Source organism: Aptenodytes forsteri, unplaced genomic scaffold, assembly GCF_000699145.1.
Source record: "Aptenodytes forsteri isolate BGI_AS27 unplaced genomic scaffold, ASM69914v1 Scaffold339, whole genome shotgun sequence".
NCBI classification, from domain to species: domain Eukaryota; kingdom Metazoa; phylum Chordata; class Aves; order Sphenisciformes; family Spheniscidae; genus Aptenodytes; species Aptenodytes forsteri.
This window is the reverse complement of record NW_008795254.1, coordinates 25,743-44,415: the sequence shown is the minus strand read 5'-3', so window position 1 is coordinate 44,415 and position 18,673 is coordinate 25,743.

The following is an 18,673-nucleotide window of genomic DNA, read 5'->3' as shown; positions in this document are numbered from 1 at the left end:
ATGCCCTGAATATAGAGTTTCTCTGGAATGATAAGCTGTGTGATCAGCAAAGTCACTGCACTCCTAATCAGAATGTAAGCGTAACTTACCAATTTTTGTTCATATTTTAGTGTGAATTTTCCTTCTGGGACTGGTGTAAGCATTTTTAGCCTGATCTTTGTTAAGTTTGTGCAGGATGCACCTTCTGTATTTTTGCCAGTGTAAAAAGCTGCACATTGGAAGAGCGGAGCCAATAAATTTTGCAACTTCTCTGAAGCGTTGCTTCTCCCAGTGTTGCGATTAGTGTCTGTTGCTACTTGGTGGAGTCAGCCAGGATGATTCATGTGCAATTAGTAGCCTTGTGTTGTGCTTAGAGTTGAAATGCAGTTGCTATCTTGGAGAACCTGGTCTAATCCAAGGCAAAAATAACATGTAAAGGAAGAAAACAGGAGGTGATGTGATTGATGACCAGAGTCAGTTGTGCGATAACCTTTTCCAAGTGTAGGTTTAATACAGAGATGCCAGCATCTCTGCTGGCCGTCAGGAGGGTTTCTGGCATGGTCTGTACCCGGGACCGGGTGTGGGCTTAAGGAGATGTCTGACCAGTGTCTTCTGCTATGGCACGCAGCTTCAACACTTCACATCTGCTCTGCTTGAAAGATGGTGCTGGTCCAAACTGGTTTCCCCCAGCATCTACTTTGGGGCCTGAGGAGCTGCCTGGGGCACTTCTGATTTGTGCTGGCTAACGTGAGCGTGTGGGAGCACGCGCGCTTCTCTGGGAGTGCAGTGGGCTAAGACAGGCCTTCGCAGCTTGCACAGATTAGAGGTGAGGGAAGAGGGAGGGTTTTCATTTTGCAGGGAGTTTTTTGTTACTTTCATCCTTATACAGAGAAGACAAAGCTGCATTTTTTCCCCCACATAAAACAACTTCCCCACCCCTGTTTCCTGCTGAATCCTTGCTTTGATGCATTTGTGTATGGTGCGTGGAGCTTGCTTACTGCAAATGTCATTGATGTCTTACAGGGGATCTCCACTCTACATGGACATAGGCAAATTGCTGAGGGGAGGCTATTTGGCATTGGGGAACACTTTGCTTTCACCTAAACCTTAACTGTGTTTCATCTCCGCCTGTCAGCCCTACTTTGAGACCCTTGGAGGTCACCTAGTCCAAGTCCCTGCTCAAGCAGGGCCATCTCCAAAGTTGGATCAAGTTGCTCGTACTCATTTCTCTGAGCTGTGGCAAGGGTAGTGCCAGGGAACTGGCACTGTGGGGAAGGAATACGGGGAATACTCAATAGAATAGTACAGCTTAGCTTTGAAAGGAGCCTGCTGCTTGAAGTGTGAGCTGGGTTTGGGCTTTTTCGCTTCTGCGCATCTTGCTTGCAAGCAGGAACGGGCAGAACAGGGCTGACCAGGTGGCAGGACGGCAGGGATGCTGTTGCAATGTTTTGCAGAGTCAGAAACGCAAAGTTGCATCGAGTAAACTGCTAATTGTTTTCTAAAAATAACTTAATGAGTTGTGGTGGAAATAAGTTAAATAGTGGGCTGGTTTTGGCTGGGATAGAGTTAATTTTCTTCATAGTAGCTAGTATGGGTCTATGTTTGGGATTTGTGCTGGAAACAGTCCTGATAACACAGGGATGTTTTCGTTACCGCTGAGCAGCGCTTACACAGAGTCAAGGCCTTTTCTGCTTCTCACCCCGCCCCACCAGCGAGTAGGCTGGGGGTGCACAAGGAGTTGGGAGGGGACACAGCTGGGACAGCTGACCCCAACTGACCAAAGGGATATTCCACACCATATGATGTCATGCTCGGCATATAAAGCTGGGGGAAGAAGAAGGAAGGGGGGGACGTTCGGAGTTATGACATGATGGAGCCCTAAACACCTGCCTGCCGATGGGAAGCAGTGAATGAATTCCTTGTTTTGCTTTGCTTGCGTGCGCGGCTTTTGCTTTACCTGTTAAACTGTCTTTATCTCAACCCACGAGTTTTCTCACTTTTCCCCTTCCAATTCTCTCCCCCATCCCACTGGGGGGGAGTGGGCGAGCGGCTGTGTGGGGCTTAGTTGCTGGCTGGGGTTAAACCGCAACAAATAGTTACATGAACTCTGAAATCTTCCCTTACTCCCATCTGAGGCGAAAATATTGGAAAGCTCTTTCAAATATTTCATAAAAGAGACAGACTCACTAGTAGCTCGGTTGAAGTTTTAACTTTTAATACTGAAAATTCCCCTCTGGTGCCAGCACAGTAAGTATCATGGATTGCTGCAATTAAACCAGTGCCTTAAGTTATTCATAATACTCTTTCTGGGCAGCATTCCCACCTGCTTAATCTGTGCTATAGAAGCGTTTATTAGAACTGACTGTTGAAAAACGCCAAGCTAAATATGAACTCTGAAATCTTCCCTTACTCCCATCTGAGGCGAAAATATTGGAAAGCTCTTTCAAATATTTCATAAAAGAGACAGACTCACTAGTAGCTCGGTTGAAGTTTTAACTTTTAATACTGAAAATTCCCCTCTGGTGCCAGCACAGTAAGTATCATGGATTGCTGCAATTAAACCAGTGCCTTAAGTTATTCATAATACTCTCAGCATTCAGCATTCCCACCTGCTTAATCTGTGCTATAGAAGCGTTTATTAGAACTGAAAAACGCCAAGCTAAATCAGACCAAAAAAAAAAAAAAAAAAATCAATTTGATGCCCTAAACTGGTTTAATATGTCTTTCCTCTTCAATAATCCTACATGTTACTGATTTATTTGCTGTAATGAACATGCCATTCAACCGAAACAAGATTAGCTGCTTAAACCGCAGCATTAAGCACGGAGCAACTTTAATGCTGCTTTATGTTTCATTGTAATGCTCAGCACTTAGTGTTGTCTGTGTCTCTCCTCTGCAATAAAGAGTTTGTGTGAGGATCGCAAAGGGCTCCGGAGTGGTGGTTTGTTAAAGCATTCGAAGCAGTAAATTTGAGTTGGGGTTGCAACGTGGCGCCTCCTTCATCCAAACCTAAGTGGAAGCAAACTGGTGAGCAGGATTAATGCATGAATTTATATTCTCTGCAGGATTTTTCCGGGGTTAACCATGAAGTAAATGGCTTATGTCAAACTGATCTAGGTTAAGACAGCGAGAACAGCCACTGGCAATCAGAATATTCCTTCGGACTTCATTCAGAATTTTTTTTTTCCAAGCATTTGAAACAGTAGCAATTCACTGTGCTGCAGGAAAAACAGACTGCAAGGAGCAGGCACCTTGGTTTTGTGAGGAAAAGTCCTAAGATATATGTGGTAAAGACTGAAGATTTTCAAAGGAGTCTATAGAAGGGGGCAGGGAAATATGAGTGATACAGGTATTTTACACCTGTCTGGTATTGTATAATAGAAAGTCTGTTCTATTGTATAATACTGGCCAGGTCTGAAAAGTTTAAGCTCTCTAGTTTCCAGGTAAAACTGTGTGTTCTTCTCTTCCTACTGCAGGGGCAAGCCTCAACTGGGAGTCTCTAAAGTCAGTGGGTTTCGGTTACTGTTTTGTTCTTTCCCTCTGCCACGAAAATACTGCTTTAGATAATTACCTTCCCTTCTTGTTGATTAAGAAGCAAGTTGTATTTGTTAGGACATCCATATATTCTCCATAGTTCAAAAAATTGCAATGAATTTTCTGTTTGCAGTACTATGTTATATTTCTTTTGCTTTGGAAGACTATGATGAGTTGCATATATATATTTCAGGAGCTTTTTTGAGTCTTGGAGTCAAACCTAGAATATTAAAACCAGAGGAATGAGCTTCAAAGTATCGCAGAAGTGCGCTGAGTTGAGAGCAATTACTCAAACATGTAGAAATGAGAAAAATGTCGAAAGTAGTGCATTTGCACTGTGCTGGAGTAGGTTTTCAAATGGAGGCTGTGGTTCTGACTCTGGAAAGTGCATGTTTCTTCTGGTGAATGCAGCTTTTCTCCAGTCGATCAGAACAGAGAATCGAAAGTGATCTGGCAAAGGGAGAGTCAAGGGATTGAAGGCAGCTATTTCTGGAGGAGGAAATGCACTCTGGAAGTCTGTTAGGAAGAGCAGCCTTACTTTACATTGCTCCAATGAAAAAAAAATAATAGCCTGAAGATGCTTTCAGAACACCTGCCTGAAGGGTGAGTGCTGGGTGCAAAGAGAGGGCCGGCGAGCGTTGGCAAAGATACTAACTTGCCACGGTTAGGACACTTTTTCATGGAAAAACAGAATCTCAAGGTGAACGGGATGGAGTGCCCTGAGGGGAGCATGCATGCTTCAAAGGGCAAGTAATGTCCTCAGCAGCTGGTTTAAGGTTGGTCAGGGGATGAATAATAAGTCATGTTATTTCTGTGAAGCAGGCATGCGGTGCGTTTTGTCTCAATTATCAGGAGCCCCCTCAGCACTGTTTGCTGGTGTTGTCCAGACTGCACAGGTCTGAGTGATGATTGCATCTAGCCCCTGGGGTTTGATGCGTTAACAAACAGGCATTACAGCAGGCTGTGTCCCTAGTGCAAAATATGCAAAATATGCTTTTTTTGTCTGTTACACAGATAAGCAGCATATAAGGAGCTGCCTTTATTGCAGCCACTCAACGTGAGTTACTTTAGCTCCACTCGTAAGCTCCCACAGTCACATTTTATTTAAAGACCAAGTGATTTGTGTGATCTCCTAAATCACAGCAATGGAAGCACTTGGACTGACCTGTTTGATGTCCAAGCAAGCATCAGGAGAAGAGACAGTGAGAAGGAAGGAATGAGGGAACAGCAGCAAAACTGAGCAAGAGAAAGCAGGATTGAATAGTCCTGGGAAAGCCTCTGCCCTGCCTTGGCTTGTATAACGGAGGCTTATACAACGTGTAACCCAATCTGACCCTGACCCCACCGGTGCTCAGGGACTATATTTTTACTAAGACTAAGCTTTTCTTTTCTTTCTTTTTCCTGGAACAATTACCTTGGCTTTTAGCTTGCCTGCTGGCTGGCCAGCTGGCTGGCATGGCCAAGGCAACCTCGCCTGTTTCTCTCTATGATATTTAGCTGGCTGCACTCTGCAAAAGGCAGCCCAGCGTGTGCCCAGCTTCCCCTGTGAAGCCCACAGCAGCATCTCGCCGGGGAAGGCCGCTGGCAGGAGGATTGCCACCCACCAGAAATGGTGTTTGTTCTCTGCTGGTAACAGCACTGTTGGGGAAGGAAATGAAAACGTGGTAAATATAACAACAACCTTCAGTTTAGCAAAGCAACTTAAGCTCCCTAAATAAAATGGGTGTCTCACTGCTTGAAAGGCTACAGGACCTGCCAGAGCTTAGTTTCTCCAGGAAGCTCAGGGCTTTCTGCCTTTTGGATTTTTATTCATGGTAACATGAGGGACTGGAGCCTCTGGCCTCAGCCTGCTGTCAGCAGCGCCGCTGCATCTTTGTGCACTGGGCAGTGGCTGGAGGAGTCTGACTCGCTGACGGGCCCTGCCAAAGCCCAGCAGCCTGGTTTTACCCTTGCAGCTTTAAAGCGTCTTTCCCTGTGACGGCTGTCCCCACATCTATGGTATCCATGGGCGAACAGGTAGGACTTCTGAGGGGAAAAATGATAACCATTTTACCCATTAGTGACTTGGGAGTCCAAATCCAGCCTTCAGAAGTGTGGTCAAACCCACTGACCTAGAAGAGTGCAGTGTAGCATCCCAATAGCCAAGCTACTCTGAAAGCAGGACTTGGGCTCCTACGGGACTTATTAGTTCTGAATAATATTCCTTCTTTTTCAGCTGTAGGGTGTTTTTGAAAATACTTGGTCAAGTTCAGCATTCAAATGGTCTTTAGTTCATGTTTGTCAGCCTTATTTCAATTGATAGTCTCCTGTTTTTTCACTAGTGGGGCTTTGAACTTGCTTTATCCAAGGGTTGCTGTACAGGGTATGTGAACTTGCTTTTCCCGGTCACCTCTCATGGAGCCCTTCCATGCAATGTGTGGCACCCCTGAGGTTGAAAACCACAGCTCCAACTCAGCCACAGGCTGTTAGGGTTAATGCAAGGGTGAGCATCCGAACGTCCCTGACTGGTGCTCTACAACAGGCCATCCTCAGCTTCTCTGACTGTTTCTTCTGGCTTTAAAATCTACAATCAGCACCTTTCAGGTGTTCTCCTGTTCTCCCAGGCCTTGGTGTCACATCTCCCAGCTCTAAAGTCCATGATGTTTGCTGTTTTTTCTGGCTCTGTACCACTGCAACGTCATGGAGTAACATTTGCCGTCTCAGAATGGTTTCTGTACCCCATGGTTGCTGCTCTGTCTTCAACATCTGCAATCCTGATTCAAGCAGAGTGGGTGCAGCTTCCTGCGGTTTCACCAGGTGGGAGCTGGGTTCTCACGATAACGCAAATGCTATGGCAGCTTTCCCCAAGGAAGCATTATTCAGCTGACTGTGAGGGACAGCAGAGATTCACGATCACGGGTCAAAAAGCAGAGAAGTCCATAGCCTGAGAGGGCAAGAGAGACTATCGGAGATGGAAGCGAGTTTACGTAGACTATCTCCCAAAGTGCTGAGCAAAGAAAATCTTGCGGCAGAATCCCTTTAACACTTGATGTTTTGCAGCACAAGCAGATTGTGGCTTTTTACTAGGAAGCACTGTTTATCCCTCACTGGTACCCAAATACTTCAAAAAGAGCTTTACACCTGAACACTGAGATTTTCTTCCCAGTAACACATTCAACAGTAACTCCAAGTTCACAGTGACCAAACGCTACAAATCCTTGAGCTTTGCAGAGCGCTGCAGGGTACCGGAGCCCTTAGTGAGCAGAGGCTGTTCCCACACACTCTGGTGGCGCAGGGCTGAAAGAAAAGCTGCCCACAAAGCTAGTAAGCAAACTTTAACCCGGCACTTCCCGAGCAGAGAGCGAGGAGGCTCTTCCGTCCTGCCTGGTGTCTGTTTAGAGGTTGAAGCAGTACTGACAGGTTTCGTTTTCTCTGTGGAAGCGCCTGGCCTCCCTTTGCAGTTCACTCAGCCATAGGGTCTTTTCCCCATATGGCTGCTGTCAGGGACCCACAGCCTTGTTGCTGTTGGGGCTGCCAGCAATGCTCCTGCTGCCTGTCCGTAAAGGGGGGTTGCAGGGACCAGGCTTTCATCATGGGTTGTGCAGCATGTAGCATAACGAGGTTCTGGTATTTAAGTAGACGTCCAGGGCGCTAATGATAACAGTAGTCGTTGGCTCTACGTCTCTGAGTAGAGGCTTAGAGAGTCCCGAGAAGCAGCGCCATCAGCATGTACAATATCTGCATCCTCAGAGAGCCATGTAGCGGAGGCTGCTTTGACCCAGCACCCCGTGTGTGCCAGCCTTGCTGGGGAGCATGCGGCCATCTCACACAACAGCTGGATAGCGAGGAACAGCTCCAAAAATGGAGCCAGTGAAGGGGCTTCCCATGCCCAGTTCCTTTATAACAGCTTCTCCTTTGCTTTCCTTGGTAGATTGGGTACGAAAGCTGACCCCCCAGCGACTGGTAACAGGGGCAGCTTTCTGCTGCTTATGCAGACATCCACTTACTTTAGCTCAAGTAAAAGCACCCCTGTAATAACAGGTAAGAAGTAAAACCACATGTTCTTCGCTTTCCGCCGGTGATGCAGAGGAACTACAGCTCTGGGTGGGGGACCAGGCTTCTCCCTTGGACTTGGGGTATATCCCCAGGTGGGGTGACTGCCCTGCAGCACACACCTTGCTATACAGCAGCCAGCGGTCTCGCATATACGTAGGCAACCTCAAGAAAAAAGCAAAGCATATACAGATGTGTTCCACCTCTGCCTGATCTCTCACCTTCTCAAGGTTTTTGCTGCTGCCACGTCTAGAAGTCTGTAAGCAAAATGGCCATGTCACAAGGAATTCGGACACGCGGCTGTTCTGCACAGGGATGTGACCCATGTGCTCAGCGTTTGAACTAACTATTCTGAATCAGCTATAAGATCTTGAAGGCATTTAAGCTGGGCAAAACCATGTTTTCTTCTCTGCTATGGTTTGTATTTATGAACATTTCAATTCAAGATCTGCGCATTTTTTCTCCAAGGTGTATGTTGACCCAGCTGTGAGTGCTGAGTAAAGGAACACCACCATCCTTTATGTGATTGGGGCAGAAATTAAGCTGTATGTTATCTTAATGATCTGACACTACAAAACTCTCATATTTTCACATTGGAAACTCATTCCAAGGAGACAACAAGCATAAGACAACATGGACAGGTATAGAAGTGACAGATAAAAATACCTAATATAGTTTTAAAAAATATATATGTATTTCTTTTTCTAAGTGCATCTTCTTGATTTCAGAGCACATTACTTTTTAGCTCCTGTGCCGTGAGTCAGACGATCTGTGAAATGGTGGTGTACAGACTGTCTAATGTACTCGCTTCCAGGATCTGAGGGGGAAGATGAGGGAAAAGGGAAAAAAAAGTAGCGATTGTTAGACCTAAGACTAAGAGACCCCATCTTACTCATTGGTAGAAAAAAATGTATATGCTGCTAAAAGGGGATAAAAAGAGCATAAATTCCAGTCAGATGTGCCTCTCCTGAAAAATGACTAATTAAATGACATTGGTAGCTCAAAAATAGACCTTGCTTTAATGGGGAAATATTTTAGAGGTCATTTAAAAAGAAAGCAAAAAAACAGGAAAGATGAAGAGAGTATGACTGCCTGCCTGGGTTTTGTTATTTCTTAGAAGTAAATCTCATTTGGGGACACCTTTCGAGAACAGCAGTAAAGCCTGGCACACGTACAATAGCCGTGCTCATACAAACAAGCCCCATCCGGGGCTTACAAAGGGGCCACAGAGGTCAGAAAAGAAGTGCTGAGCAGTGGGTAAATGAATTCAGTCTCTCCCGACCCTTGGGCAAACCCTCCTGTGCCCACCAGTTTCAGAGGGACCCACCCAAGATTTGCCTCTGTGGAAGCAGGAACCTTTCTGCCCTCGCCCCCGCCAGGAGGGATGCTCCAGGAGGAGGAAAGTCGCCGGCTCCCTGCACACACCAGCAAACCCATGCCTGCCCAAGCCTGGGGTGGTGAGCCCGGGAGCAGGCAGGCAGGCAGGGTCCCGGCCGGCGGAGCCGTGCAGCACCACTCATACGGTAGCGAAACGGGGCTGCTTTGACACATTTCTTGTGCTGATGAAATGCACATCCTGGGCATCTGTAGCTTTACAGGGATGAGCTTTAGGGTGGCAACTGCGTAAGAGCAATGCCGACGGAAGAACGTAAGAGCTGCCGAGTGGGTCATCTCTAGTCCAGGAGCCCGTCTCCACTGTGCCTGCCAGTTCTGGCACGATGGGTAGGACTCATCATTTTTGGGTCACATTCTCCTTCATTTCATAAACCTTTGCCATTTCTCTTCTGCCGTTGCCTCAGTAGCACTTATGCCCCAAATATCTATTTCTCAAACCATGTGCCTGAACACCTGCAGGTTTTTAAAATTTAGTTTAGATACTGAAAACATGAAAAGGATTAATGCAAAGGGGAAACGTTTGATCTCTTTCACTGAATAACCATATCAAAAGCTCTTTTCAACGCCTTTTGTTGAAACATATAAAAGTCATGAACTCCTCGGCTGCTAGCCAAATACATCAGAGCGTATGGGCCAAATTGTTGCCCAGTGTAAGCTGATGTCCCTCTGCTGATCTCCAGGGACATGAACTGACTTTTGCCATGCCTGGATTCAGCCTCTGGGGATTAACAAGGTGTTTGTATGACCGTTAATGCTGTACGTTCTGCAAAGAAATGGGATAAATGTGTTTGAAAAATCTGCGAATGCATTTGAGAAGAAAAGCTAGCTCCTGAAATACAACAGATATTATCTCCAAAAGAAAGAGACTGACAGACTGCTTATCTTTGAGATGATTAATAGGAAACACCCCCCATCTTTTCTAAAAACCTGGGAAATTTTATTCAAAACCTCAATTTGCTCTGAATGCTCTGATTTTGACTTCCTGTTTTTTGCAAGGGAAGGTTGCTCCCCGGTAAAGGAGAAGCTCTCTTCAGGTCTCGTTATAGTAACAGCAAAGCTTGATTATGGGAAATTCCCCTTCTCCTCACCTGAGTTGACGGTTCAAAGAGAAAGGAAGAGGTTTCTTACTTTAATTTTTCACCTCGTACTTTAATTCAGAGATTTTCCAGTTCATTTGGAGGGGTACTGAAAAAAGCAAAGTTAAAATTACAAGGGTGCTTTGCAGCTGCAGTGAGGTTTATTACCAGGGCAGGGACCTCTGGAGGTCATCTGGTCCAACCCCCCTGCTCAAGCAGGGCCACCTAGAGACAGTTGCCCCAAGGCGAGTCTATGCTGAACTTCCCAGTAATCTATTTTTGCAGGGGCACCTCTGAAAGTGAACCCAGTGGCTCCAGGAAGGTGCTGAGAAGGGACTGCTGGGCGTCAGACCCCATGCCCAGCTCCTTGCTGGGACAGGATGGCATCAAACATCATCCTACAAAATGTCTCCTCAGGCACCCTGCATCCTCCAGGGACTGTGGCTCCTTCTCCTGATGCCGTGGCTGTCCCACGGTGTGTTTCTGGTGGCACCTGGCCCCAAATGCAGGTGTCTCCAGGAGGGAAGTTGTGTGGATTTGGTGTCTAAGCTCCTGCTGTGGTCCCTGGAGGTCCGGGTGGTCCACGGTGCAGCGGCTGGGAGCCCCGCATCTGCATCAGCGTGAGCCAAACAGCTCCTTAAATCTTTGCTGACCCCAATCCAGGGTGAACATGGAAGCATCTGGATGGCGGCACTCCTCCATTTTGGGGCCAGCCCTAGCCCCAGGGTCTTGACTCAGCTTGCTGTTTTAAATGATATTCATTCCATCAGTGTCTCATTTATCATCAAATAATAAAAAAGAGATGCAGCAAGCCATTCCCTGCTTGTCTGTACCCCCTCTCTGCCACAGCCCAGCACTTGGCTCTCTGTGATCTTGGACCATGAGAGCTAAATATGCATTTCTTTCCCCACTCCTGCCATCCTCTCTGCCCGGGCCTTTGTAGGTCGTTTAACCATGAGAGAAGCTGCCGCTGCTACAGCTGCTGCTGTGTGACACTCGGTGCCTGTTGTAAACATGGAATGGTTAAAAGTGTGTTCTCAACACGGTATTTCAACAAAAACAGCCCTCAATGGATAATAGGGCAAGCACATTTCTGAGCTTGGCTTCCTGGGGAAAGCCAGCTTGCGTGCTCACGGGGTGTGAATCCAGATTATGCCCTCCTAGCTTTTGACTTTTTTGGCAAATCTTAATCAAACTGGACTGTGGGGAGAAGATGCAAAGAGAAATGAGTTCCTACAAGTTTCACGATAAGGGCAGCTGAGAAGAGGAAAGAAATTACCTAGAAACTACCCCTCAAAGAAAGGCTTCAGCCTGACCTCACTGTTTGTTAGACATGATGAAATCCCACGTGACAGAGCCTGTACAAGTCCCAGCTGCAGGGAAACCTTCGGTCAGCCTTTGTATCTTCCTGGGTACCACAATCAATTGACCACGGGGCACAAATGTAGCTTCATTAGTTCCAGTCCTTGGGGGCTACCTAAGCCAGCCTGCTGGTTCAGGTTTACCTCCTGGTCTTTCCGTGCCACGCTGGCAGTGCTGGGGCCCTCCTGGCCCTGGTGCAGCTGCCAGACTGGTGTGAGGGTGAAATAACCAGCCCAAGGCAGTAGTGGAACCATCTGTATTCATTAGGATCTTGGAAAGGTGCGGTCCATCAGAAACGTATGTGCCCACAGTGCTGACTAGCACTGTGTTTCTTGAATACAAGGGGATTTTCTTTCCCCTTGGTACCAAGGAGTTTTATGCTGAGTTGACTGAATAAGACTTTCCGGCAGAATAATTTCCCTGGAAGATTAGGAAAGTCAAATATTTCTTAGGATCTCTATCATGTCTGAAATCTCTTTATCCTGCATATGAATTACTTTTTTCCTTTTAAACCGACGAATGCGCTAATGCTGAACCCAATGCTTTCCCTCCCAGCTGTTGCTGTTTAGCTGCTCCCCTCTCGACTTAAAAACTTCACAATTTTTTTTTTTTTTAAGGCGAGAGCCTGAGAGAGGTCAGCTGGAGCATAAGTGCTCTGCTTTTCTCTTTCATTAGCACAAGTGATGGCTACCCACAGATTTCAAATTTGTTTCAGCTCTTACTGGGAGCTCTTTGCAACCTGAAGCAGGGATTGATTGTCGGTGAAGAGGCTCTGCGATAACAAAGGCAGAAGTCAGGCAGGGAAGGTCTGACATGTGAGCTGTCAGAGGTGGTGTCACCGCCAGCTGACCCATCATAAGACCTCTGGGGAAAGCCAACGGGCGCCCTGCTCGGGAGGTTCTAGTGCCCTGCTCCCTGCTAGTTTGTGCTTGGAAACAGATTGACTAACATAATAGAGTGATTTTGTAATCTGTCATAATACCATAAGCTACAGATCCACAGACTTTGACCCCTCGCAGGTATAATGAGCTCCTTTATTCAGCTGCACATGCTCTCTCGATGGGGGAGAGAGAGGGGGGCTTTTTGTAATTATATATCCAAAGCATATGTTTTGCCCAGAAACAAAGCATTATATTCATTAGTAAAATCCTATAAGCTAGGCTCATTTTATTAGCCAGTTAACTAATTGACAGTTAAGAACGTGTATTAATATCATGGTGTAACCATGCAGTCACTTAATCTGACAGCTTTATTAAAATCATAGCATTGCTCCTCTTAAGTTGCTACTGTGAAAGGCTGTAGCATTTGCATTACAAACCCTAGTGTTTGGAGATATATAGCTCAGCTGTGAAAAAAATCAATATAACATCATATAAAGTCTCAGCCTAGTGGCGGTCTCTGTTAATCCTTTGACAGAGTTGGAGAAGAGCCCTAAAGGTCCTTGCATTGGTCTTTAAAAATCTGCTCAATCAATTTCAAGTAGGTTTTAGGAGCACACAAAAACATATGTTGGTACATTTTCCTTTTCCCTTACTAATTCGGAAAATGATCTCATTGTAGCAAAATGCAGAGCATTACACGTCCAAAAGAATAATGTGGAACGCTTGGTGGAGTTCGGGCAGGGGGTGTATGCTATGCTGGGGAGAAGGGGGAGCCCAAGTACAGCTGCAGATGTGGCACTGAACGCAGCCCTTCCATTTGCTACGGTAGTTTAAAAAGGTAAATGACCTGTATATGGAAAAGCTTAGAAAATAAATACTGGTAACGGAATCAATGTCATCACAGTATGATGACATTGCACAAATCAATCTTACATCCTCACCTCACCTAAGTAATAACTCTCTATAGTAGCCCATGTTTGAAAAGGTTGTGGTCGCAGATTTATGTCACCAAGTACAGTGCTTTAATGAGGAATGATAATAAAAGCTCTACAGAATTACATTATTCCCTTCATTATGCTTGCACAGCCTCTGCATTTGGTTTACAGATCTTTATCACCTGGTGCCTGACATATAAGATGGGGAATACAATACAGCTTTGGGTTTGTCAGCCTGATAGTTAAAGAGGAAAAAAAAAAAAGGCAAACTGGAAATCAGCGAAGGAAAAATAAATATGAAAACACATAATGGTGTTCTTACAAATCTTAACTTCATACAGATTGGCAGACATCAAGGTAAAAAAAAAAAAAGCTTTAAAATACACCTCCACTGAGCAGCAAAGCTGCCCATTGTCTGGGCATGCCATCCCCATTGCAGCTGTGAGAGTGTTGTTTAGCTGGGCTGAAGCTATTGTGTATTTGCTGTCCTGGCGTGAATCACTAGGTGGTCAGGACCTCCTGGAGTGCTGGCCTGGCCCTATCCATAGCAAAGATGTGCATGTCCCCATCCCCCCTAGGTTAGGCTAAATCCCTCTGATTCAAACATTTACCTGTACTCCCTGCCTTCTGTGCCTGAATCTCCCATGATCATTATTTTAGCTTACTGAGCAGAAGATCAGAGTCTGGCACCAAAGGCCATCTTACCCCTGATGCCCTGGGCACACAATTCAGGCAGGCACTCGGCGTGCCCAGAGGTGCGCAGCTATGAGTTACTGATGTTCTGTTTTGTCATGAGCTGTCCCAGCTCCTCACCAGTAAATCTCACTGCTGCAGCTGCCCCATACTGGGAGTGTCACAGGCTGGGCTGCTGCTCTGATGCACCAGGACAGTTTCAGAGCACTCCCTGGCTCCACTGCTTACAAAAGAGGCTTCGCCCCCCATCTTCATTTATTGCAGACTTCCCATCTCTTACCATGGGCAGCATTGAAGTATGTGTCATGGAGCTGTGTGGCCAGACTGATCCCGTAGCCGGTTCCCGTTGCATGAAAGATCTCGTCTGGGATGGTTGGGACCAAGTGGAAGTCACCTTGGCTGAGGAAGATTAAATTGGGCTGGAAATTTCTGGTGCAGAAGCAGAAAAGTCAAAGTGTCTTCAAGAGATTGTTGATTACACTGCACACAAGAAGGCTGTTCATGAAAAAAAAGCAGTTTTTTGAAGCAAAGAAACCTCTCTACGAGAAGAGTGGGCTGAGGTCAGTAGGTATGCATGAATATAAGCACGTGTTGCTGCTTTCACTGGGCAGAGGCAATAGGAGAGGCTAATAGGAGAGAGCGCATGAGCCTAGCCACCTCCTGTAGCCCATTGCCCCCTTTCTCTGCTGTAACTAGCGCTGCTGTGCTAGGGATGTTCAGGCGTATGTCCTGGCCTAGTCCTTTTAGTGTCCATCCATGGATCTATTGTCCATCTAACCCCTTTATCAACTTGCTGATACTGTCTGACTCCCCCAGCGTTGTCTAGCTGCCAGCAACAAAACTTCACTACTGTCTGTACAAAGAATGTCTGTTTTAAACCAATCTCCTACTAGTTTCCTTCAGCTTCCCCCATGCTGATGTTGCAATACTTGTGAGCAGCTCTTCCGCTTGGCTGTTGTTGCCAAAGCTTTGTAAACCTCCAACACGTCCTTCCTCGGCCACCTCCTCTGCAGAGTCCCAGCCTGCCTCCTTGCTCCCTGTAAGATGATCTTAAGACGATCTCCTTGATCATTTCAGTCCTCTTCCCTGTGCCTCCTCTAGCTCCGCTTTCTATATCAAGGGTATACACCAACAAGCGTCTGCTTTATCCACAAACATGAGGTGTAGATCAGTTCAGCCAGTAGGCACTATTTTTAAAGTCCCTTTTATTTTTGCCGTGACTTCTCTTTGATATTAATTGCTTTTTAATCTTAATGAAAAACAATTTTTATCCTTTGCCTTCTGACACTTTAATCTAAACCCAGATACTCTTGCCCCTTAAAAATAAGCAGAGGACAAAGTAAACCAGAGAATTGTAGTTAATTATAAATCATTAATGAAAGCTGATAAAAACTTTCTGGAAGCCAGCACAAGCCCCTGTGCATAACATTGCATTCATGGTTTTGCAACTATTTCTTGGGCAAATCTTGCACCGGTAGCAGCCAGGCAATGGTGCTGATGCGAATTTCGCCTGATCACTGGCAGCATGATTGAGATTATTGAGGAATAAACAAAATGTCAGGGAAAGCCCTTCTTAAACATTCAAACAATATTCGTTAACAAAGCCCAGCCACAGTGAACAGGCGGCAGCGTTATGCTGTGCTAAGCTGCTGTATCTTGGAGCAGGCTTGTGGGGTGGACCATAATATCACACTTCCTGAGCATTTTCTGAGCAGCAGAGGAGTAAACAATACCTCAAATGCGAACTCAGAGGTAAAATGAATTAGGTGGTGATAACCCTTTAAAAAGAAAAGGTATTTTGTGAGTTTCTGTGCAAAGACCATTTGAGCTCTAAGCTTCATAATCAGCTTGGAAAATAGTTTAACCCGCAGGAATCTTTGTGACTTACTTCTGCCTTCCCCAATTTGCAAGGTCAACTATCAAAACAGAGATTGTTTGAAGAGCTCTGAATGCCAAGTAGTAAGCATAACTTACAAATTATTTTCCGCTTCTAAAGGCAGTGCTATTGCATCATTTTTAGGCCATGTTTAAAAATATGGCATAAAATAGTTAATTTAAACAAAAATGGGAAACTCGGAGGAAAAAGCCGGGGGGGGGACGACGGGACTTTTCAGATAATCCACTTACTGCATCTTTGTTGTGCCTATCCTCATAATACCCCTGCGTCCCGGTTGCTGGATTTAACCGCAACACTTATTAATTTCCAGAGAAGCAGCAGCTGCGCTCCAGCTTTCATTGTTAGTATTCCCAACATTAGTGCCCTGTTCTGATGCCTGTGAAGCCCTGCGGCAAAGCCTGCACCTCCTCAAGGGCAAAACCCTCACGGCTGCTCCCTGTGTGAGGCTGGGGGAAAGGCAGAGAAAAGGAGAAAGAAAGAAGAGAAATAGAGAAAGAAAGAGGGGAAGAGAGAAAGATGAGAAAAGAGAAAGGAGAAAGAGGAGAAAAGTCAGCATGTCGGACCTAGGCCAGCGGAAACCCTCAACCCCTAAAGCACTGCTCAGCTTCAGTATTGCACGCACACAATTACTCCCTCGCACCCAACAGGAAAGAAGAAAGTAGGCCAAAATCAGTTCCTGATGTAACTCAGTCATTGGATTTTCTGCTAAGGGTAAGACTCCAGGGAATCACAGCTCAAATGTCACAGATGAGCTTATGAGGTGCGTAAGCTCTAATCTTCCCACTCCCCTGGCTCTTCTGGCACCGCACTTTGCTCAAGAGCTTTGTGGGGTTTCGGGCTGCCATTAGCCTCTACACAACCGAGATACAAGCTGCCAGCAACTTGCTCTAGTACCTTTTTCCTGAATTTGTCACCTCTCAGCGGGAAAAGCCCCCAATTTCCTGTCATCTGTAACTACCCACCACATGAAGTTCTGCAGTACTCAGCACACTGCCCAGGCAAGCTCAGTTTCTCCATCCTACAGATTTCCACACCACTGCCCTTCAGTGCTTCTCCCCTGCCTCCATCATCCCATTATTATCGGTCTGGCCCAATCCTTGTGCCTAGTCAGGAGTGGTTCTATGGAAGTTTTTGTGGAAAAAAACTCCCAACCAGAGGGAGTTACACTCTTGTGGGCACCCCAGGAAGAGCTTAAAACATGGGACCTTTCTTCCTTGTATGGTCATGTTAGATGTATTGTACAGCTCAACTCCTCTGCGGTCCTGGACAACTGCTAGTTTTATTCCCATCAAAACCAACATGCAAATCCGAAGAAGACAGGTCCACTGTGGTCCCAGTGTGGATCACTGGGCCATCAGTTTGAATCTGGCTTCTCTGCCAGAAATAAATAAAATGGCAGCAATAAAAAGTGCCAGTGAGAAAGGCAGTGGTGTTCGCAGGGAAGTGGGCGCAGGCACTCACCTGCCCTAGTGGAACTAGCTGCAGACACCTTCCCTCCCACACTGTATTTCTCTTCATGACAGTCGTCTTTTGGTTCATGGCTCTTCAGGTTGGTAACACGCAACTTTTGCTGACTGGAACTAATTGAATGGACCATCTTGTGTCACAAGACACACACAGAGGAAGAACGTTTCTAAAATAGCTGGGCCAAACACAAAGGCTCCTGTGTGACACTGCCTACAGAGTGGACCAGGAGCAGAACAAAGGCAGGGATCTCCCTAGCCACCCAACACCGCCGGGCAGCCTCAGGTGGATCCCAGCTACACACACAGTGCAGATCCTGCTGCCTTTCTCATGCCTACAGCTTTTCCACGGCTACAGGTGCTTCTGAAGCTCTTACAAAGCTGTTTTGTTAGCAATGCCCATTTCAATGAAATATGCCATGCAAATCTGTTATCTTCTCTCTTTCTCACCTACACACACTAAGAGCCTTCTTCCTTGATTGGTTTAATGACACAGATATACTAAACTTATATAATGTCACATACCATTTTGCTGGAAAGTAATATACCTACAAAACTGGCAAATCATTGGAAATCCATCACCTTCTTATCAGACTTGTTTGGCAACGACGTGAGCTGGAGAACTTCCCAATGCTGTGTTGGATTGCCATTGTTGTAGAAAAAGTTAGTCGAAACTTAGCGCTAGCAGCTTAAACATTAATAGCTAGAATAGACAAAACCTATAGATTGTGGTATATGAACTATAATAACCGTATTACAACATGCCGAATAGCTAACTACAGAACCGGCCGAAACTGACCTAAGAGGATGCGGAACAGGATATAGAACCACTGTATATTGTGTAAGAAGATGACCGCTTAGCAACCGCTTAGTAACGAAACAGCAAGCAAATCAAACCAATAAAAAGCAAGAAGACCCCAGACCTTAATATTACTATTGGTCCCAACTGTCGCGCGAGGGGCGGGGAACTTAGATTGTAAGGGTATAATTGCCCAGGGATTTCTTTGTTCAGGGTCCCTCTTCGGAGGCACCCCGCCCAAGCTGTAGCGCTATTAATAAAAAGGACTTTAATCTCTTTTCAGCTTATTGATTCAGCAGAAACCTAGAGTCAAACCCTGTTATGGTGGCTGGCATGCGTAATTTCCATAAAATAATGTTGGTCTAATGTAAGACAAAAATAGTCCAGTGAAAGAACTGGAGTATCTCACCCCCTCCCTTCTTCGTCCCCATTCCAGCTGAGTTTGTTATCCTCCTAGTTTCTTGCTTTTTTTTTTCTTTTTTTTTCTTTTTTTTTTTTACTTTTTTTTCCCCTAGCTATACGCATGCATCCCTCACACAAAACTGAACAAGAAGCAAATACAAATTATTCTGAAACACTGGGCTTCTGACCATGTGTGGATAACTAAAATGGAACGATGTGGACTGA